We start from the raw sequence: 24,010 nt of genomic DNA on the forward strand, positions 1-24,010 counted from the left end.
AGTATTCAGACCCCCTTAAATTTTTCACTCTTTGTTATATTGCAGCCATTTGCTAAAATCATTTAGGTTCATTCTTCTTCCTCATGAATGTACACATAGCACCCCATACTGACAGAAAAACACAGAATTGTTGACATTGTTGCAGATTTATTAAAAAAGAAAAACTGAAATATCACATGGTCCTAAGTATTCAGACCCTTTGCTCAGTATTTAGTAGAAGACCCCTTTTGATCTAATACAGCCAGGAGTCTTTTTGGGAAAGATGCAACAAGTCTTTCACACCTGGATTTGGGGATCCTCTGCCATTCCTCCTCGCAGATCCTCTCCAGTTCTGTCAGGTTGGATGGTAAACGTTGGTGGACAGCCATTTTTAGGTCTCTCCAGAGATGCTCAATTGGGTTTAAGTCAGGGCTCTGGCTGGGCCATTCAAGAACAGTCACGGAGTTGTTGTGAAGCCACTCCTTCGTTATTTTAGCTGTGTGCTTAGGGTCATTGTCTTGTTGGAAGGTAAACCTTCGGCCCAGTCTGAGGTTCAGAGCACTCTGGAGAAGGTTTTTGTCCAGGATATCCCTGTACTTGGCCGCATTCATCTTTCCCTCGATTGCAACCAGTCGTCCTGTCCCTGCAGCTGAAAAAAACCCCCACAGCATGATGCTGCCACCACCATGCTTCACTGTTGGGACTGTATTGGACAGGTGATGAGCAGTGCCTGGTTTTCTCCACACATACCGCTTAGAATTAAGGCCAAAAAGTTCTATTTTAGTCTCATCAGACCAGAGAATCCTATTTCTCACCATCTTGGAGTCCTTCAGGTGTTTTTTAGCAAACTCCATGCGGGCTTTCATGTGTCTTACACTGAGGAGAGGCTTCCGTCGGGCCACTCTGCCATAAAGCCCCGACTGGTGGAGGGCTGCAGTGATGGTTGACTTTCTACAACTTTCTCCCATCTCCTGACTGCATCTCTGGAGCTCAGCCACAGTGATCTTTGGGTTCTTCTTTATCTCTCTCACCAAGGCTCTTCTCCCCCGATAGCTCAGTTTGGCCGGACGGCCAGCTCTAGGAAGGGTTCTGGTCTTCCCAAACGTCTTCCATTTGAGGATTATGGAGGCCACTGTGCTCTTAGGAACCTTAAGTGCAGCAGAAATCTTTTTGTAACCTTGGCCAGATCTGTGCCTTGCCACAATTCTGTCTCTGAGCTCTTCAGGCAGTTCCTTTGACCTCATGATTCTCATTTGCTCTGACATGCATTGTGATCTGGAAGGTCTTATATAGACATGTGTGTGGCTTTCCTAATCAAGTCCAATCAGTATAATCAAACACAGCTGGACTCAAATGAAGGTGTAGAACCATCTCAAGGATGATCAGAAGAAATGGAAAGCACCTGAGTTAAATATATGAGTGTCACAGAAAAGGGTCTGAATACTTAGGACCATATGATATTTCAGTTTTTCTTTTTTAATAAATCTGCAACAATGTCAACAATTCTGTGTTTTTCTGTCAGTATGGGGTGCTATGTGTAAATTCATGAGGAAGAAGAATGAACCTAAATGATTTTAGCAAATGGCTGCAATATAACAAAGAGTGAAAAATTTAAGGGGGTCTGAATACTTTCCGTACCCACTGTATACTGTATATATATATATTTTTTTATATTGTTATTATTTTTACCTTGTAAGTACAGAAGTCTACAACCTGCATGTAGCAAAAAGCTCTGTTCATCTATTGGTTAGGAGAGCATGTCAGACACATGCTGGTTAGGGTTGCCACCTCATCCCTTTAAACCAGGACACACAATAATTACACAGGTTCTGTGGCTGATTAAGGTGGTAATATACTCACTTGGTGCCTTATGTGCATTATATCAGCCTCAGAACCTGTGTAATTAATATGTGTCCTGGTATAAAGGTATGATGTGACAACCCTAATGCTGGTGTGTAGAACTACAGACCCAAAGCTGGTAACAAGCTACATTCATGGAGATAGAGCATGGCACTCACATACACAGGTCTCTGATGTAACCATGGGCATTGGGGGAGGGGAGGTTTTTAGGTTACATAGTGATCCAACTATGAAACGTATTATAGAGAATCCTCTATAGAGAGGCAGAGGTCAGCGGAGATGTGTCCGCTGAGACCCGTCTGTTATCCGATCCGACAAGATCCGCTTAAAACAGACGGATGGTGATACATTCACCATCCGTCCAGCAGGGCAGATCCGATGGGATCGGATGAAAACAGACATGCAGTCTGTTTTCATCTGATCTCCCCATAGAGGAGAGCGGGACTCTGACAGCTCCGTCTCTGCACAGTGAGTGGAGACAGACCTGTCACCCACCTGCTCAGCGGGGATCAGCAAAGCGATCCCCGCTGAATTAGCGGAGTCTGCTTAGAGGATCCGCCCCGTGTGAAAGGGGCCTTATAAACGCACACACATCTGGGGCTACATTTTATGTGAAAGGTATTAAAATTTCTCCAAGATATGTTTTTTTACACAGTTCATTTAAAGATATGTAAAACAAACACAGCACATTCTATACATTGTAAAATCATATTTCTGAAAAGGATGAGTGAACTTTTGGAAAACTCTTCTTCCTTTTACCTTATTCATATTGTCATCAGGATGATTGTTTGCCTTTAAACTGCCCCAGTTTAGACATCTAAAACTGTATTGTATCTAAAACATCTAAAACACAATATTAAAGTATACCTTTGCCCCTTTTGCTACAAGTTCTAAATGCAGCTTTGGTGTCTGGTAGCCTTCCTTTGTCTATGATGGAAGCCATTATTCTAGTTTTACCTAAAAAAGTAAAGGATCTATCATCCCTGGAATTCTACCTACATCCTTTTTGCTTACTTCAGATATTAAAAATGTAGCTAAAATCTTGGCAAACAGGTTAAATAAAGTCATTACATCTATTATCCATTCAGATCAAACTGGATTTATCGCCAACTCTTCAACTGCCGTGAATGTAAGACATACTTTTCTAAATACAGTATACAAATCCCTGTAGATAATTTGAAAAATAGAGCACTGCTGTCTCTAGGTTTTTTTTGGCAGCATAGAGTGGAGCCATACATGGGAGGTGCTCAAGAGTTTTGGTTTTTGTAATAGTTTTTGCAAATGGGTTTAGTTTTTATATACATGCCTCTCAACATTGGGCTTTCTGGTACTTGCCAGAATTTTGGAATTAGGGATTTTGCTGTGTTTATTAAATGTGGTGTCACCGTCTTTTTATATTGCTTAGTTGTCAGTTTTGTCATTTGGAATAAATAGGTTTCGGGATTTTTAGGCATATCCACTCCTGTTATTTCCTGAATCTGGTGTATAACTTCCTGCTAGAATTATTGTATCTTTGGGCATTCCCACAATATATGTGCCATTGTTCCAATTATCCCACATCCTCTCCAACAAAGCGGTGATTTTTCTGGTATTTATGTGCTTTGTTAGGTGTTATGTAGCATCTCAAGAGACATTTATAATTAATTTATATTCTGTTTATATCTATTGCTGTCCCATCTGCTAGTTTCCATATTTTCTCTTTTTCTTGCTCGCTCCAGTTTGGGTCAAGCTCTGCCTCCCATTTCCGCAGGTAGGGTGGGGTTTAGGTTCTGCCATCTTGGTAAGAATCTTATATATCAAGGAAATGCAGTGTTTTGGTGCAGACTGTAAGCTGAGCATTTTTTCAAACGGTAATACATTTTTGCCTGATCCTATTGGGTGAGGTAGTGTCTTTATAAAGTGCTTTAATTGGTAAAATCTTATTTCATTAATCAACAATAAATCTCTTTTTTTTTCTTAATTCCTGTAGTGTACATACTGTATCTCTTCTTTTTTCATATTGTCTTTTAATTGTGCATTCTTATCCTTTATCCGTACCCCAAATAGTGTCTTATTCCCTGGTAAAAAGAAAAATGTGTCCCTGATAATGGTAATAATGGTGAATTATATACCCATTTCCTTTGTCTGTGCATTAAATCCCATATTTTTAATACGTGCATTGTAAGTGTATTAGTATCTTTTGAAAGTGACAGTATTGTTGTGGTACCCATATCACCTTGTGCAATGGTGTCTTGCTTAATGTGTTTTCAATTTTAACCCAACTTTTTGCAAATAATTTGCAACTTGCAAATTATATTTCCAATCCAAGACTGCGTTATAGTATTTTTTAAAATCTGGGACAGCCAATCCCCTTGTATTTTATCTTTACTTCTTGTTGCAAATTGTATTCTTGTTTTTTGGTATTTCTATATAAATCCCAGTATCATTTTTTTTAAAATGTATTAAAATAACTCTGTGGTACGTGATTCGGGAGCATCTGGAACTAATAAAATACTTTTGGTAAAATACCCATTTTTAATAATATTTAAACGCTCTACCCAAGAGAGTAGCCTTATTGAGATTTTTCTCAATTCTTCCTTAATTTAATTTAATAGCAGGATATAAGTTTTTTAGTATTCACTATAAAACGCTACAAAAATACTGCATGAGTTATTTTGTGAACGCTTGCTGTATTTTAGTAGTGAAAGCATGCAGTAATTTACCGCCAGCAGTAGCCGGTGTCCTTACCACAGGCTGGTTCTTAAAGAGCAGGTGGCCGTCTGCATCCTTAACAACCAGTAAAAAACCTGGTTGTTAAGAAACGGGTGGCCACCGGATCCTTAATAACCGATGAGTCATCAGCTGTCAGGGGGCTTACCTGCTAACAGCTAAAAGTAAAAAAAAATGGCAGCAATAAAAATTTAGGAAAAAAATGGTGTGGGGTCCCCCAAATTCATACCAGATGGATTTTAAAGGGAACTCTAATGCCAAAAAAATGGTGTGGGGCCCCCTCAAAATCCAAACCAGACCGTTATCCATGTATACAACCTTGCAAGTCAGGAAAAGGAGGGGATGTCTAATAAGCCGATAAGCCCCCTTGCCACAAAGTACCCCCCGATGATGAGGGCATGTGATGTGTTATGGTTCTTGAGGGGGGGGGGCACTCGCTCATCCCCTCCCTTGTTCTCACCTGCTGGGCTGCATGCTTGGATAAGGGTCTAGTATGGATTTTGGGGGGGACCCCAGGCCATTTTTTTTTTTATGTGAGGGTTCCCTTCAAAATCCATAATAGACCTTAAGGGCCTGGTATGGATTGGGGGTGAACCCCACTCTGTTTTGTTTTCTTGTCTTTTATTGTCTGCATTTTTTATTTACTTTCAGCTGTCAGTGGGCTTCCCACAGACAGCTGAAAGTAAAAAAAATGGCGACAATAAAAATTAGGAAAACAAAATGGCAGCCACGGTTGTTAAGGACATGGCTGCCGTTTCCTTAAGTATCGCATGCCAGGATGACTACTACTTACCTCGTGCAATTTTTTTTGTTTCATTCACTCTAGTGTTATGCAGTATTTACCAAGCATTTTTGCTTTGCCATATGATGGTGGATAGTAGGGATGGTTTTATGTGTAAAGAAATGGCAACCAGGAATCTTCCACTGTGGTAGAGCACAGACTGCAAAATCACAGAAGGGAATAGAATCCACTAGCAGTAAAGGCAGGCGCTGGAAAGCCAGATTTTGCCAAGCTGGCATTGAGGCCCTAAACATAGGGTTAGCTGAGGACGTACTTGTTCTTCCAGAAGCAGAGGCAGAAAAACTTGCCGGCCCAATGCTACAGCTAGAGATGACAGGGTGGGGTTGGCAGAATCAGAGCAAGGTTCCAGCCTACACATGCTTTATGAGATTCCAGCGCCAAGGACTGTGTGAATCCCGGTGGTTGTTCACAGCTGTTATAGATATAACCAGGTGAATAAAAATCAAGAAGCAACCATATCCAGAAGTGCTTACAACCCACTGTATTTACACTTGTAGTTTCTCACTAGAATATCTGCTTCACCATAAGTCAGTATTAATATAAAATAAATTAAGTCCACCATTCACTTAAGAAAGATAACACCACAGTGTATTAATAATCCACATATTGCCAGTAACAGGCGCTCAGTCTTTGTGTATCAAGCAATAAACTTTCTGATTAGTGATTAAAAAATATAAATTCCCACTTATGGATAATGGCCATTTACTTGCCTCATGACTGTGCATGTGCACTGCGTCTAACACTACATGTCCCAATGTGTGGCAGCAATGATGTGAAACACACCGCACCAATGGACGTGACCATGGGTCAATGTAGCCTCTGTAGCTCCATGTAATAGGAAGCACTCCTTCCTTCTGGACAGGGGCCGAGCGCACTGGGAATTATGCTCTGGATGTGATGTAACCAAGGCTGGAAAGAGCCACTAATAACCAAAAGCAAGTGTAAACTCCACCGCAATGATTCATAGCAGGGACATATCTATGACCATGCATTCCACGCTCTTGCACTTTTTCAGCCTACACTGGCTCCCATTCTACATAGCCTAATGCTGACCTTTTTGTCACTGGAAAATCCATAGTGTAAACCTCTGACACCCTTTGAAAGATTTGTATCCTTACACCTGAAGGCTGCTGAGGTGGAAAGGGAAGAGCTGGAAATAGGGGGGAGGAGTATGGCTCTTTTCCTGCCGATGACTAGGATTTAAGTTTGCTCCAAATGACCTGCATGGTGAGAAATCATGTGTCTCTTCATACACGTGGTACCCAACTGACCAATAGTATTGCCATGTTTGGGAGACTACAAATGACAAAGGTGTGGTTTACAGCACATGTGTTATAAAGTCTCACACAGCTAAGCTCTGGGGAGAGATCCAAGAAATCATAGTGCCCTGCACACATGGGGCTCTACCATCTGGTGGAATAGGAGGACTGCTCCCTCTACTCCTTGACCACCTGCTCCTGGGTAAAACCCTACCTCACTGATGTTGTATCCCTCCCTCACTTTCATCCTCTACAATATTTGGCACCTACAGTATGTAAGGTTGAAGACCTCATTATCACCCTCTACTGGAGCCAACTTGGCAACTGCAGGAACACTTGTGCCATTTGGTTTTTCCTGCCTATTGTCATCTCCTTCTATGCATCATTGCGGTGGAGTTTACACTAGCTTTCGGTTATTATCAATAATGGGGCCCAGTAAAATCAATAATAGGGTGCTATTCCCCCCACTGACACCAAAGTTGGGGCATTGTTTATTCACACTAATGTCAGGACCTTTTCTACTCCCAATGCCCAGCCCCCCTACAGTCTGAAAGACAGTAAACTGGCCCTTTGTTTAGAAAGTTTGGAGACCCCTGCTCTATTGCAATAAACAGGTTCACCTACTAACATACAGCAAGGTTACCACACCTACAGTAGCACAGACCTAGCTATCTGACACTGTGCAAGTGAGATAATAACAATAGGAGAGAAAAAAAGTCTGTCACAAGGATTTAGATGGACACTCAAGAAGCTATGGGAATCTGCAGTTAAACTATTACATCAAAGGAATACTTGCCTAATAGTCTCTGCTTCCGATTTGGCTAAAAATACAGCAGGATTAGTAGCCACTGTGTGTCTAAGGTCATGTGGTTCTGTTTTCTGTCTTCATCTATATAACCTCCTTCTGGGAGTTTTCCTTCAGCCCTTCAGAGACAGGGGCAAATGCACAATTATACATGACACTGTAATATTAGCAGCTAACAGTGAAAGGCAGCAGATGCTTCCCTACGCAGGGAAGCATCCATTCACAATTCTTATATTCAGGGCTTTTTTTGTCAGATAATAGGTGCAGGAACTCCCCCCTTTTGTGTCACCCATTGTCTTTGCCCCCTAGCCACCTTCAAGTACCGCCCCTTGGTTTCACCCCCTACCCACCTCCCAGTACCACCTCTTTTAGAGAATACAGAACCAAGTATTATTTGGTGATGTTAAGAAATTTGTATGCAATTTGGTAAAGATAACAGAAAAATCAGGAAAATGGATACCTTGCAGTCAGCAACAATAGACTCTATTCAAGCCACAGTAGATACCCCCAGCAACAATAGGCCCCACCCCAGAAACAATATATCCCCCAGCAACAAAAGACCCAACATCAGCCACAATTGCTTCCCCCGCAACAATAGATCCCTCACATAACATTAAACTCCCCAGCAACAATGGGCCCCCTGTTAGAAAATACCGCCACAGCAACAATAGACCCCCAGCAGCAACAACAGACCTCCCAGCAGCAACAATAGACCTCTCCCTCAACAGTAGATCTCTCTCAGCATCAATTGACCCCTCAGCAACATAAGACACCCCCTAGCAAAAATAAAACTCCACAAGTTACAATAGATCCCCAGCAGCCAGCATCATAGACTCTCCAGCACCCCTTGTCATTACATACATTCAGTGCTGGAGGTGCCAGAACCACAATACCCTACGTTCCCGCTGAAAAAAAGCCCTGCTTATATTTAGTCTGTTTTACAGCACAGGAACATGTGTGGAAGCACTCAAAAATGGAGGAGTTGATACTGTCAGATATCAAGGCATTTTTCTTGTGGCAACATCACATCTGTAAGTCAGACAGTGAGTGATAGCTTATTAAATCATGTTTCACTATATTTTGTGAGTATTGCAGAATAACATTTTATTCCATGATGGAAGAATGGGTTACACTGGATACTATCCAAATGTATAGTATTTTCATGGCAGCAGTTTGCTCCATTTTGTGGATCACATCTATTATAGCCTTGAATCCCTAGAATTCCTTGCAGCGTTTTAAGAGTTTAGAGACATTTGTAAGTCATTTGTACAATGACTAGCTCTGAATGATAATAAACCCAATGCAAAGTTAATGGCAAGCAGGTGCATGGGCCCAGAAAAGACACAGAATGCAGCTATAAACCAAGGACTGGAAAGATTTTCCTAACATAAAACCTTTTGAAAACTATAATTATGTTAGGCTATTTGCAAAAATTAAAGAGATTAAAAAAACAATGATCCATAAGAAAGAAATATATTCCCTTAAAAATGAAATGATCACTTCAGTGTATATTGTTTTTATCTGAGATGCAGTATAGAGTTGTAATCAAACAGTTAGTTGATTTATTGCCAGCATTATCTTAGATTTCCTGCCAACCTCTATGTAGCTAAACACTATCTCTACAGGTACAATTCCATCAAAAGTCAAATATATTCTATGGGTTTAAAAAAGTCCCCCCTTTCCACAAAGGTCGTTCATGCCTTGCCAGCAGCTCAATTTGTTGTACGTCCCTGTGGGAGTAGCAGTGGTGCTAGCTAACTATTCAAATAAACTGTTAGTAATTATCTGAATACAGAGACTGGATATTGCTTTATTCATTTAAAATGGGGTGAAAATAATGTGTGAAATTACCTTAAGATTTATTTATTTTTTTACAAAAACACAAACAGGAAATGAATAGAATAATTGCAAGGTACACATAGGACAATTTTTCAGCTAAAAGAAAACAATTAAAATAAAATAAAAATTGTTTTTAACAGTGCAATAAATGGAGGTATATTTTCATTTGCAATTATTTATACACAGTAATTATGTTTTCTGCAAACTAAAACCAAAAGTTTTGTTCTGTATATTATAGGGAAAGGACAGAGTATTTTACCTTAAAGTGATTTTTTTTATGTGACATTTTTACACACTCACATTTCCATATTGTTGTTATTTTATAAAATGTAAGAGAGGAGCGCCGCACCGTCACCGTTAGTCGCCGGACCGCACTGCAGGCGGCCACGGCCTCTCTATTATTGGAATTGGTTTTTGTGTTTCGGAAACGGACCGTCTAAATGTAAGTGCATTTACTTTTGTTAATAAAACCACCCAAGGTACTGCACTATGGTCTGATTTATTTTCATGAGCCACAAGTTGAAGCCTCCATCCGGGATAATAGAGAGAACTCCCAGAAAGACAGAGGACCGGATTGGGACATATTACCAAGAGTGAGACAATTTGCCCATACATTGAGTGATCTGGTAAGAGGCCATTTTTGTCTGCACATCCCAAGGTGACCCCCGGGACCCCTAGGACATCACTGGGTTGACTATCCGCCCTTGACCTCTTTCCCATGGTAAGAGGCTAATCCCCATTAAGGTGGTGGAACCATTGCACCCTCACAGATTCAGCAAATACACACCCTGTGGATTGTATCACTATTTGTGTGGGAATTTGGGACTTTTTGCACCCCTTAGGTGTTCATATACACTTCAGGTGGTTCACACTGGAGTATTGGACTTTATTTTTGAATGATTTGCGAGCACCATTTGATTATGTTGATATTATCACATTGATGCACCATAACTTTATTCATCACTTACTATTTGCCAGCACCAGGGTATGTGGTAATACTATATACCCTCCTAGTGCACATCAACTCAGGTACACACTACAGTGTTTGGGTGGTCACTTTATATAGTGTCACACCCAATTCTTGATGTGTGACACATGTGAATTTAGCGCACCTGATTTTCTTTTTTATTTCGTATCACCTATTGGTTCTAAGGTCGCAGCTTTTTCACTTACCCAATCCAGCGCACTTTTTCTTTATACACATTATAGGGAAAGGACAGAGTATTTTTTTATTATTTTTGAAGTACTTACCTTAAAGTGATTTTTTTTATGTGACATTTTTACACACTCACATTTCCATATTGTTGTTATTTTATAAAATGTAGAGATTTGTAGATAAGTCACTGGAGGTATTTAGATTAGTACCCTGCAATGACTCTCCTATATGTGTAACTTCTGAATGAACGTGCATATTCAGTGAGACAGCTGAATGATAAGGCTTGGTTTATTAAAGTTGATTGTGCACAAACAACCAGACAGAACCTATGCAATATTTACTATGCTTCTGCAATACACATGGAAAGGCATACACAAACTAAAGTGCACATATGGTAAATTTACAAACAAATATCGTTCATTATGAAATGCTACCTCAGGAAACGAATGTACATTGGCTAAGCAGTGGTATACCTAAAATAAACGTGATTATATATAATGTTTAGAGGTCTGAAAGTTATATTGATTTTACACTATCCTTTCAAAAGAACAAAACTGTGTAGTGATCTTAATAAGGAATACTGTTAAAAAAAGCTTAAGTAAAATAGCAATAAAGCATCTAAGTGTGCATGAGCATACACCGATAAACTATAACATTATGACCACCCACTTAAACCTGTGCAGGCATAGACTCCTCTAGACCTCTGAAGGGATGCTGTGGTATCTGTTACCAAGCCGTGAGTAGCAGATCCTTTAACCACTTTACCACCGGAGGATTTTGCTGTCTTACGTCCAGGCCACTTTTTGCGATTCGGCACTGTGCGACTTTAACTGACAATTGCGCGGTCATGCAACACTGTACCCAAACAAAATTTACGTCCTTTCTTTCCCACAAACAGAGCTTTCTTTGGGTGGTATTTGATCACCTCTTTTATTTTTTGCGATATTAATAAAAAAATGCAAAAATTTTGAAAAAATAACAATATTTTTCTACTTTGACAGGTTAAAAATATCCAATATATTCAATTTTTGTCATATATTTAAGCCAAAATGTATTTAGCTACATGTCTTTGACAATAAAATTCTCAATGAGCATATTTTTAACCGCTTTAAGACCGGAAGATTTTACCCCATGCCTGACCAGGCCATATTTTGCCATTCGGCACTGCGTTACTTTAACGGACAATTGCGCGGTCGTGCGATGCTGTCCCCAAATTAAATGTATGTCCTTTTTTTTCCCACAAATAGAGCTTTCTTTTGGTGGTATTTGATCACCTGTGCGATTTTTACTTTTTGCGCTATAAACAAAAAAAGAGCGACCATTTTGAAAAAATAACAATATTTTTCACATTTTTTTATATGAAATTCCCCCCCAAAAAAATGTAAAAATCAAAATTTTTTAACATTTTAGGCCAATTTGTTTTCTGCTACATAATTTTGGTAAAAAAAATTGCAATAAGCGTATTTTGATTGGTTTGCGCAAAAGTTATCGCAGCTACTAACTACGGGAAATTTATGTCATTTTTATTGTTTTTTTTTTAACTAGTAATGGCGGCGATCTGCGATTTTTTTCTGCGGGACTGCGACATTGCGGCGGACAGATCGGACCCTTGATTGACATATTTGGGGGTACCAGTGACATTACTACAGTAATCAGTGCTATAAATATGCACTGTTACTGTAAAAATTACACTGGCAGGGAAGGGGTTAACTTTTATTGGTGATCAAGGGGTTAATGTATGCCTGGTGCTTACTAACGTGTGTGTGGGGAGAGGACTGAGTGACACAGGCGCAGATCGCAGGTTCAGCTATGCTGAATCCTGCAATCTGTCCCTGCCTGTCACTTAGGAGATCCGCCCGCTTTGTTTACACAAGCGGGCGGATTTCCACACTCGATCGGGGTAGAGCGGCGATGATCACCGCCACTCCTCCCCTGGACCGACTCTCGCTGTGACTGAATACAGCGGGAGCGAGCCTCCCACGGCACGCACGCCGCCCACAGGGGGAGGAGTCCAGCGTCGTAGGTCTACGTCGCTGGACGATAACGAGCCACTTTGCCGCAGTACAGTCAACGTGACCGGCCGGCAAGTGGTTAAGTCCTGTAAGTTGCAAGGTGCAGCCTCCATGGATCAGACTTGTTTTTCCAGCACATCGCACAAATGCTGGATTTGAAGGCCATGTCAACACCTCAAACTTGTTGTTGTGTTCCTCAAACTATTCTTTAATTCATCAGTCCAGGACACCCTCTTCCATTGTTCTGTGGTCCAGTTCTGATGCTCACATGCCCATTGTAGCCACTTTTATTTGTGGACATGAGTCAGCCATAGCAAGCGTATGTACACAATTTCATTAGCTTCTGAACAGATTCCCAATGATAAATGAATATACCTATGCTGCCTTTTCACTTCAATGCCAGGTTTAAGGTTTTTCTTGACCTGCTGCTTTGGGGGTGAGTTACTAAAATGGGTTCACACAGAATCTGGTACAGCTGTGCATAGTAACCAAACCCATGAACTAGGGACAGTTCATGTAAAGTAAACTCTGTTGGGTACAGTTTTTATGAAGAGCACTCTGACGGGGGCTATTAATGTGAGGGGGATTCTGATGGGGACAGTTGATGTAAGGGGGATTCTGATGGGGACAGTTGATGTAAGGGGGTCTGATGGGGACAGTTGATGTGAGGGGGATTCTGATGGGGACAGTTGATGTAAGGGGGTCTGATGGGGACAGTTGATGTAAGGGGGTCTGATGGGGACAGTTGATGAAAGGGGTGCTCTAATGGGGAAAACTGATGTAAGGGGGCATTCTGATGGTGACAACTGATGTATGAGGGCAGTCTGATACAGACAATTGATGTAAGGTAGACTCTTATGAGGATAGTTGATGTAAGAGGGGACTTTAAGGAGGACAGTTGATGTATGGGGCATTCTGATGTGGACAGTTGATGTAAGGAGGTACTCTGATTGGTGCAGAGGGGACTCTGATGAGGACACCTGATGCAAGAGGGCACTCCAATGGGGACACCTAATGTAAAGAAGGACTCTGATGATGACTTTTGATGTATGGGGGACTCTGAAAGGGACACTTAATATAGGGAATCATAGGTTCTGTTTAACCATCCTAATCGAATGACAGCCAATACATACTAATGTTTTATGTTCACGCCTGCACCACCTCTGCATCTGTCAGACATTATTTCCAGGTTGTGACTCATGGTACAGAAGCATACTAAGTCAACAGAGAATACTGGTTCCCTGCAACTATGTCACACTGTTGACATTATTCCCCCTGAATTAAAATACTGTATCCCCCAGATCAGATAGGCTAAATCAAACCTTGCCCATAGAATAACATACTGAAAAAAGAAGTAAAGCATAACTAATGTGTAGCAGTTCAATGAAGGAAGCACAGAGCACAGTGTGTATGTAATGAGCAAATATGGCCCCATGTACATGCTGTACAATTACAAACTATATATGTATTTACTTAATTCATTAGGCATACACATTGATAAGGCTATTAACAGCCAGTTAGTCTCTTTCACATGTTTAACTATAAACCATTGAAAAAATATTATTTTATCTTTACCTCTTCATTTTTATTTTCTTAGTTTCCATGTACCAAACCCCAGATGACATACAATATATGAGATATATATAGGGCAAAGTTACTATCATATATACTGCATCAGCCTAAACTGCAGTGTGTAAAACCTTCCTTATCTGAGGATGTCTGGAGGGAAGTTGATTGAAAATTCCGATCTATCCATTTTAGGTTTATATTTTACTACTCACCATGTCATCTGCACTAAATGGAAAGTTCTATGTGAATTTCATGCTAGTTATAACTAGCTTTCCCTCTGGCGGCTACAGTTTGTATATACTTAATGGATACATTGCAATCTTCTACAAAGTATTTTAGTGAGCTTTGCCTCTCATATATTCTGGAGCTATACCATACTGTAATTGAAACAAACCCACTTCCTTTTCATTGATACATCAAATATTTTTGTCCCATGTACTGTTATAGCTTGTTCACAGTATAACTCAAGCATGTTGTAAATAACAGAAAATAGAACTAGCAAGTGAGACCAATCTATGTACAGTACAAGACTGTATGCAAATACTGTATATACAAGGAACATTGCCAGAACTTAGCCAGAATACCGAGTAGAACCTGGGCAAGCATACCAGGACTAGGAACCAGCAGAACATGTTACAGGATCTAAAGGAGGAACAGGATTTAAGGCACAAGGTAAACTTGCTAAATTGTTGCTTGGGCAGCTGACTAATGGAGAAGCTCTTATGAAGTGTCCACATACAGGAACAGTTGATGCTTAATGCTACACATTGTGCCAAGCCTGCAGGAAAACACCTGCTTGTGGCTACTGAAAGCACACACTGCCACCTGCTAGAGTGCAGTGCAACACAACAGTGAACACAGGGAAATTAGCTTGTGTGAGTTTGCAAGGCTAAGATAACTACCAATGATTGGCAGAGAGTCAATGTTCTTCACATACTCGCCTTTCCCATCTCTAAAGGTGTCAAAGGCACAAATACCTCAAAAAGTAATACAGACAACACTTTTTAAAATTTCAACTATTTTGCTCTTATTCTTCTATGTGTCCTGCTCCCCATCACATCACTCTTCCTATTGTTATTTATCTTATTTATCATAGCCCTGTAATTGCTTTTAATTTCCAAATACCCCTCTCCCCCTCCCAACTAAATCAGCCTTTATTTGGGGAGAAAGCCTCAAAGTGCCACTACTACAAGAAAGTGTTGCAGTCCCAAGTGGCGTCGGGAGGGGGGGAACTGACGGGGGCTATAGCCCCGAGTGGGCCCCCAAAAAACCCCGGGTTTCATGTGGATCGTTTCCAGTTATTAGCCCCGAGTGTCAAATATTCTCCTCTTCTCCATTGGGCCTCTACTGCCTGGCCTGCCACACTGGTTGCTAGTATCTCCTGGCGTCTAGCAACCAGTGATGTCCCTCGTCATGTGACAGCAGGAGAGGCTCTCAGGGCAGAGGAGGATTTCAATTTCCTCCTCTGCACCTAGAATTGGCTCCGCCCCCTCCCTCTTTTTCTTGCTGCACCGAGGCTCAGCTCAGAGCCTAGGGAAGCGACGCACCAGTCAAGCACCGGGTATGGGGGATGGGGGGGGAGAAGGTCAGTGCCCGAGCAAGTCTCCCTGTGTGACTGGATAGGAGGGGCGGTGGGGCATCTGCATATAGAGGAATTGATCTTTCCATATTCCTCCTGCAGCCACTGGATGCCTGATTCTCCTCCTCTCCCTTCTGCAGACATTCAGCAGCTGCAGGAGGAATGTGGAAAGATCAATTCCTCTATATGCAGCTGCCAGCACCTTTCCAGCACCCCCCCAGTGCTCACAGGCCCCCCTCTCTCCAGCCCCCCACCAGTGCTCTTTAGCCCCCTCTCCCTCCCCCATGGCTCTTCTACTCCCCACAGTGCTTTTCAGCTCCCCCCAATGCTCTCTGGCTCCCCCAATGTTCTCCACCCCCCTGTGCTCCCTGGTTCCCCCCTAAGTGATCTACGGTTTCCCCCCCAGTGCTCTCCAGTCCCCCCCCCTCTCCCCCGTTCTCTCTGTCCCCCTGGTTTTCCCTGCCCCCCCCCCAGTGCTCTCTGACCCCCACACTTTCCAATCCCCCTGCAATACATGACATCAGAACTCTGATGAAGGGGGAACACCTCGAAACGCGTAAGAGTTTTTTTGGAGGTCTACAACCTTCCACGGCCTACGGCAGCTGAAGATGCCCAGTGGAGATCCCTGGTGGTCCCTCATTGCTTATTGCCCGTGTTTCATAATCGTTTAGTGAGTATAATGTGTATACATGTCTATTACAATAAATTGTTTTAAAGATAATGCGCTAGGCTGGTGCACCCTCTGTCCATTTCTCTTTTCCAGTATCTTCTTTGGGTTACCACGACCCGTTGGGAGTGGCAGCACAGCCTGAATTTACTACAATTTGACCTGAATTGCATTTTCTGGATACCAGCCGCAAGGCCATCCCTTAAGTGCAGGAGTCATTTGCTCTTTGTACATCTCTTGTATCATGTCTGCGGTCTCTAACCATCTCTTGTATCATGTCCGCGGTCTCTGATCATCTCCTGTATCATGTTTGCGGTCTCTGATCATCTCCTGTATCATGTTTGCGGTCTCTGACTACCTCCTGTATCATGTCTGCAGTCTCTGACCGCATCCTGTATCATGACCGCAGTTTCTGATCATCTCTTGTATCATGTCTGCGGTCTCTGACCATCTCCTGTATCATGTTTGCGGTCTCTGACCACCTCCAGTATCATGTCTATGGTCTCAGACCGTCTCCTGTATTATGCCCGCAGTCTCTCATCCGCAGTCTCTGACCATTTCTTGTATCACGTCCGCAGTCTCTGACCATCTCTTGTATCATGTCTGCAATGTCTGACCATCTACTGTATCATGTCTGCAGTCTCTGATCATCTCTTGTATCATATCTGTAGTCTCTAACTATCTCCTGTATCATGTTCGCAGTCTCTGACCATCTCTTGTATCATGTCTAAAATCTCTGGCCATCTCCTGTATCATGTCTGCAGTCTCTGACCATATCTTGCATCACGTCCGAAGTCTCTGACCATTTCTTGTATCACGTCCGTTGTCTCTGACCATTTCTTGTATCACGTCCGCAGTCTCTGACCATCTCTTGTATCACGTCTGCAGTGTCTGACCATCTACTGTATCATGTCCGCAGTCTCTGACCATCTCCTGTATTATGTCTGCAGTCTCTGACCATCTCTTGTATCAGTATCACGTCCTTGGTCTCTGACCATCTCTTGTATCATGCGTGCAGTCTCTGACCATCTCTTTTATCATGTCTGCAGTCTCTGACCATCTCTTGTATCATGTCCGCAGTCTCTGACCATCTCTTGTATCATGTCTGCAGTCTCTGACCATCTCTTTTATCATGTCTGCAGTCTCTGACCATCTCTTGTATCATGCCCGCAGTCTCTGACCATCTCTTGTATCATGTCTGCAGTCTCTGACCATCTCTTTTATCATGTCTGCAGTCTTTGACCATCTCTTGTATCATGTCCGCAGTGTCTGACCATCTACTGTCTCATGTTCGCAGTGTCTGACCATCTCTTGTATCATGTCCACAGTCTTTGACCATCTCTTGTATCATGCCTGCAGTCTCTGACTATCTCCTGTAGTGTGTCTCCAATCTCTTACTCAAATTAAAATACATTGCTAATAGTATTAGCTATCTGTTTATGCCGAAGGTAGGACTGTGCAGGGGAGGCAGAGAGTGCAAAAGGGAGCACTGAGATTAGAGAGATGGGGGGGAGGGGCACTGTGATGGGGGGCTGTGAAATGTTTGCAATAAATATTCCTGAAAACATTATAACATTTTTTTGGATGTTTGTACATTTTCAATTTTGGGGGGGGGGCCAGATATAGGATCTGCCCCGGCTGCCAAATGCTCTACGTACACCACTGCACAGATGGCTGTGAGTGAGTGACGGAGGGCTGATTTTTGAAACCTTTGCCCATATTAGCCTTTTAACCTAATTTACTGAAACTGTACGAAGGCACCCTAAGCCCTGTGGCAACCAATTAGAATTCATATTTTGCTAGTGTGATGTCAGATAAGTAAATGCTGATTGGTTACTCTGGGTTGCTGCAATTTTCACTTACCATTTTGCTTTGTGCACGGTTTACTGAAGAAGCCCTTGATGTTCAACTTCCCCAGGAAGTCATAGAGGAGCTGACTCACCATTTTCTGGTTACAGCTAATTTGGAAAGATTTGGTGTGAGTGCTTCATCTAGGCTACTGGGAAATTATTTCTCTTGTGTGTTGTGGATGTTCTGGGACCTCTGCTATTTCGAAAACGGCTGAAGCAGTTCCATAGGAGCCTCCAGAAAAGCTTCTACATGGGGCACACTGATTGCCATAATTGGTGTTCTCAATTGCTTTATTGGAAGAGTTACAAGTAAAAGTGGAGATTAGAAAGTTGAGCGATTAAAGCGGAGTTCCAGCCACAAAATCATGCCTGTAGATTTTATGGCATCCGCTTCCTTATCCTTACCTGAGCAAGAATTGGATATTCCCAGCTTTTTTTTTTTTGCTTACTTACCTTATTAGAGAGGATACTATACTCACCTTACCATCCACTTCCTCCTTCCTCGGCCGCGGCCCGCGCCGTCACATCCGCTTTGCAATGATTCCTGTGAGCTGAACGTCATCGCTCCCAGGAATCAATGCGCCTGCACCGGCCCTGACGTCAGTTCTGGTGTAGGCGCGTCATACCTTGCTAAACAGCTTCTGTGCATGCCCAGAAGCTGTGCAGGTATGCCGCTGCAGACCCGGAAGTGACGGCCTGGCCGGCGCAGTGCATCGTGGGACTGAAGAGGACGGAAGAGGACGCAGAAGAGGATCGCGCTGGCTTCAAGCTGCCCACACCTGAGATGGCAGCGCTGGAGAAGAAATTTTAAAAGTAAGTATTTCTTCTAAAAGGTAAGTGCGAAACGGGACAGATCAGAGGCTATCCATTGTGGAATGTACTAGCCCTGACTGTCCCGGGGGTATGTTCATTGAAATTTTTTTTCTGTGGCTGGAACTCCGCTTTAACATGCGCGTGGTCACATTTTATAACATTTTATGGTGAGGCATTGGGCAGGGGAGAGAGGGGGTATTGGGTGGAGCTTGGAAGGGACTTACTTTGAAATGTGGGAGGGGTTATCAAATTTACCTTCGGGCTGAAGCCCCTGGTCTTTTTCTCACCTAGCAAAGCTCATGGAAGTTCCTAAAAATGCCGCTTTGTTTCCTTCGGTCAATCTCAGTCTCAGATTCACTATTCTACTGCCACTGAAAATATAAAAAAAGACATGCACTCAAAAATGTCAGCTTTTTGAATGGGATGAATCAGGCTATTTAAACCTTGTAACAGGCATTTGGGAACTGTACTACTTTCCAGCTTCTCCTGTCCATACACTTAACCACTCTTTCACCAATGCATCAATATTTTTTTATAATTGGATTGAGATGTTGTTTCTCAGTAACAGGTTCACATACACCTCAATTGTAGATGTATTTTAAAGAGTTAGCTGTCCTCCAAAGTCATTTTTTTTCTTTTTTTTTTTTTTGATTTCCAGAACAGCCAGGCAGTGTCAACAAACCCGGGTAAAACACAACATTTACATCAGAATATTCTTGACAAAATAGGCTTGATATAAGGAATACTCTTTCTACTTTACCATTTCTCACCTTACAGGGTCTTTCATGAATGTAAAATATCAAACAGCATTAAAATGTTAGAAATTCTACACATGCTTTTTACAACCCTGACACTGTCTGACACTGGAAGAATAGTATTTTTGTCATTGCACAGAAATAGGTGCAGGTTTTTATTTTTTACTTTTTAGGTTTTAATAATCTCTTAAATCTGGAAGTCTGGTTGTAAAAAATTATGTAACAGCATGGACTGAGCCTTTTACTATGCTGCCAAAATTTTATGCACCTGTCTTTGTGTCAGGAGCATGTTTAATCAGATATCGCTATCAACGGTTCTTAGTATCGGTGTAATATTCAGGGGCCGGTAGGAGTGTTTTAGGTAGAAAAAATAAATAACGTTTTATGTTAATTATGGTGGTAGTGTGACAGGTGTCCAATGAATGTGATTGTGTTGTTGGAGGGCGTGAGATAAAAAAATTATTTTATTCCTATTACCATGGTAACCTGTGGTGTACAGTGAACATGATTTTGTCATTTTATTGTCTGCATGTGTGTGTGTGCCAAAAACACAAAAATGTTTTAGACTGCAAAGTATTTGTTATGTATGTATGATACCCGATAATCAGATTTGAAATACTGTAACTGTTCTCTCTGAAGGCAAAAGCGCACTACTGTTGCACTGCCTACACCTATGGGACAGTGACAGACCTATAGGATGAGTGCTCATTAATATTAAGGTACTATTCATTTAAATATGAAATATAATTTGTTAATAATAGAAAAGGTCAGTTTTAACTGTTTTTTCTAGGATATGAAGCATATATAAGTGCAGAACTGCCTCAGGAGTTCAACAGTCGGCGGGGACAGAAGAAGATTGTCCTGCCCTCCCTCCCATGTCGCGGTCCTTTTAAATGGCATTAAAGTCCTTTTCTCTGAGAGGGGATGGTTGTTGTTATTGATATTAGCTCGAGCTGTTATAGCTGAGTTACAAAATGGTTATATTTATGGTATGCTGGTATTTACATAAAGTTATTTTGTATGTTATATATATATATATATAAATAAATTTTGGTTTTGATATAAATGCCAACATAGGGCCATGGCCAGTTCAATCCAATTATTGGTTGTGTTATTTTATTATATAATTTTATTGGTTTAAGAGTTTATTTCCTGGAGGATTGTCTACTGTCCCATAATATGGGAACACATGTGCATGGTGGGTCCTGGTAATGGAAATAAATATCTAGCTAAAGTTTATGAAATTATTATTATTTTTTTTAATTATTTTGAGTCAATTTTCATTTGATATTAAAATAAATTTCAGATGATATCTATTAACATTTAGCTTTGACAATGAAGGTCAAAATAAGGTATAATACACTAAGTAGTTGTAAAGAGTTTTACTTTTAGTAACCCATACCAAATTTGCAATACTGGATTCAGGTTTTAATATTTGTTTTCCTTCATCATTAAGAGATTAAAATATTGCTCAACATTGCACGCAGGTTTTAAATGAGAGGTCCAACTCATTCAAAATAATGTAAACATGGGTCAGACCTCTCAGTTGGATTTGGAACTTGTACTAAATGGAAAGAATGAGTAATTACTCTATTTTACAATGAAACTTCCAAATTTTTATTTAAAGGGCCTCAAGGGCACATGCATATAGGATGTTTATTTAACTCTCCTGGAAGCCAGCAGCATTTTTGCAGAAAATATTCATTCAATTGTTTCATTGTGTAGAAAAAAAAATGAATCACAGACATGCCTCAAAACTATTTTCATTTACCATTCCAACCTTTTGACTTTAAGAAACACTTAAAAAAAGAGAGAAAACTGTAATCAATTGCAACTGTTTTTGCAGATCAAGCAGAGGAAAAAAATATGGAACTACTAAATTCTGAGGAAAATATTATGGAATAATGAAAAAAAAAAACACAACAGTATACCACTAGTACTTTGTTGCACCTCCTCTGGCTTTTAAACCAGCTTAAATTCTCTGAGGCATGGATTTAACTATCGACAAAGCAGTATTTTTCATCAATCCGGATCTGACTTTCTCTTATTGCAGTTGCCAGATCAGCTTTGCAGGTTGGAGCCTTGTCATGGACCTTTTTCTTTCATTTCCACCATAGATTTTCAATTGGATTGAGGTCCGGACAATTTGTAGGCCATGCCATGTCTTTCTTGCAGGAAAGTTTTCACGGCTTTTGCCCTATGGCATGATGCATTATCATCCTGAAAAATTATGTCATCGTCACCAAACATCCTTTCATTTGAAGGAATAAAAAAAAGTGTCCAAAATCTCAATATAAACTTGTGCATTTATTGAAGATTTAATGACTGTCATCTCCCCTGTACCTTTACCTGACATCCCATAACATCAATGATTGTGGAAATTTTTAATGTTTTCTTTAGGCAGTCATCTATATACATTTCATTGGAACGGCACCAAACAAAAGTTCCAGCATCATCACTCTGCCCAATGCAGATTTGTGATTCATCACTGAATATCACATTCATCCAGTCATCCACAGTCCATGATTGCTTTTCTTTAGCCCACTGTAACCTTATTTTTTTTTCTGTTTTGGTGTTAATGAGGTTTTTGTTTGGCTTTTCTTTATGTAAATCCCATTTCCTTTAGGCGATGTCTTACAGTTTTGTCACAGGCATTAACTCTAATTTCTGACCATTTGTCCTTCATTTATTTTTTTGTGCATTTTCTGTTTTCACGGCATATTGCTTTAGATTGTCTATCTTAACGCTTTGATGTCTTACTTGGTCTACCAGTACGCTTCCCTTTAACCACTTTCATACAGAGCAGTTACACCCCCTTCCTGCCCAGACCAATTTTCAGCTTTCAGCGCTCTCACACTGAATGTTAATTACTCATTACTTAGTCATGCAACTCTGTACCCAATCAAATTTTTTGTCATTTTTTTCACACAAATAGAGCTTTCTTTTGGTAGTATTTAATCACCACTGAGATATTTTTTTATGCAATATAAGTGAAAAAAGAGCGAAAATGTAGAAAAAAAAAACATTTTGTTTTAGTTTCTATTATAAAATTTTGTAAATAAGTCATTTTGTTTTCATAAATTTGGGCCAAAATGTATACTACTACATATCTTTGGTAAAAAATAACCCAAATTAGTGGTTATTATTTAGTATTTAAAAAAGTTATAGAGTCTACAAGCTATGGTGCCAATCATTGAAAATTTATCACACCTAATCACACCTGATATACCGACGGCCTATCTCATTTCTTGAGGCCCTGAAATGTCAGGACAGTACAAATACCCCTCAAATGACCCCTTTTTGGAAAGTAGACATTCCAGGGTATTTAGTAAGAAGCATGGTGAGTTTTTTGAAGTTATAATTTTTTCCCACAAATCTTGGGAAAATGAAGAAATACTTTTTCTTTTTACACAAAATTGTCATAATAACAAGTTATTTCTCACGCAGTATATGCATACTTGCAATTACACCCCCAAAATACATTCTGCTACTCCTCCTGAGTATGGCAATACAACATGTGTGAGACTTTTACACAGCCTGGCCACAAACAGAGGCCCAACATGCAAGGAGCACCGTCAGGTGTTCTAGCAGCATAAATTACACATATAATTTCTTAACGACCTATCACACTTTTGAAGGCCCTGGAGCACCAGGACAATGAAATTACCCACAAAATCACCCCATTTTGGAAAGCAAACACCCCAACGTATATTCTATGAGGCATAATGAGTCTTTTGAACATGTCATTTTTTTCCTGAAGTTTTTGGAAAATGTGGAAAGAAAATGAAAACTTTTTTTTTACACAAAGTTGTCGATTTATAAGATATTTCTAATACATAGCATGTACATAGCAAAAATTACACCCCAAAATACATTCTGCTAATCCTCCTGAGTATGGCAATACAACATATGTGAGACTTTGTCACAGCATAGCCACATACAGAGGCCCAACATGCAAGGAGCACCGTCAGGTGTTCTAGGAGCATAAATTACACTTATAATTTCATTACAACCTATCACACTTTTGAAGGCCCTGGAACACCAGAACAAGGGAATTACCCACAAAATGACCCCATTTTGGAAAGCAAACAGCCCAACGTATATTCTATGAGGCATAATGAGTCTTTTAAACATGTCATTTTTTTCCACAAGTTTTTGGAAAATGTGGAAAGAAAATGAAAACGCATTTTTTTTTACACAAAGTTGTCAATGTATAAGATATTTCTAAAACATAGCATGCTCATAGCAAAAATTATACCCCAAAATACATTCTGCTACTCCTCCTGAGTATGGCAATACCACATATGTGAGACTTTGTCACAGCATAGCCACATACAGAGGCCCAACATGCAAGGA

The sequence above is a fragment of the Pelophylax lessonae genome (assembly GCF_965119305.1).
Source record: "Pelophylax lessonae genome assembly, chromosome: 4".
In the NCBI taxonomy this organism is placed as follows: domain Eukaryota; kingdom Metazoa; phylum Chordata; class Amphibia; order Anura; family Ranidae; genus Pelophylax; species Pelophylax lessonae.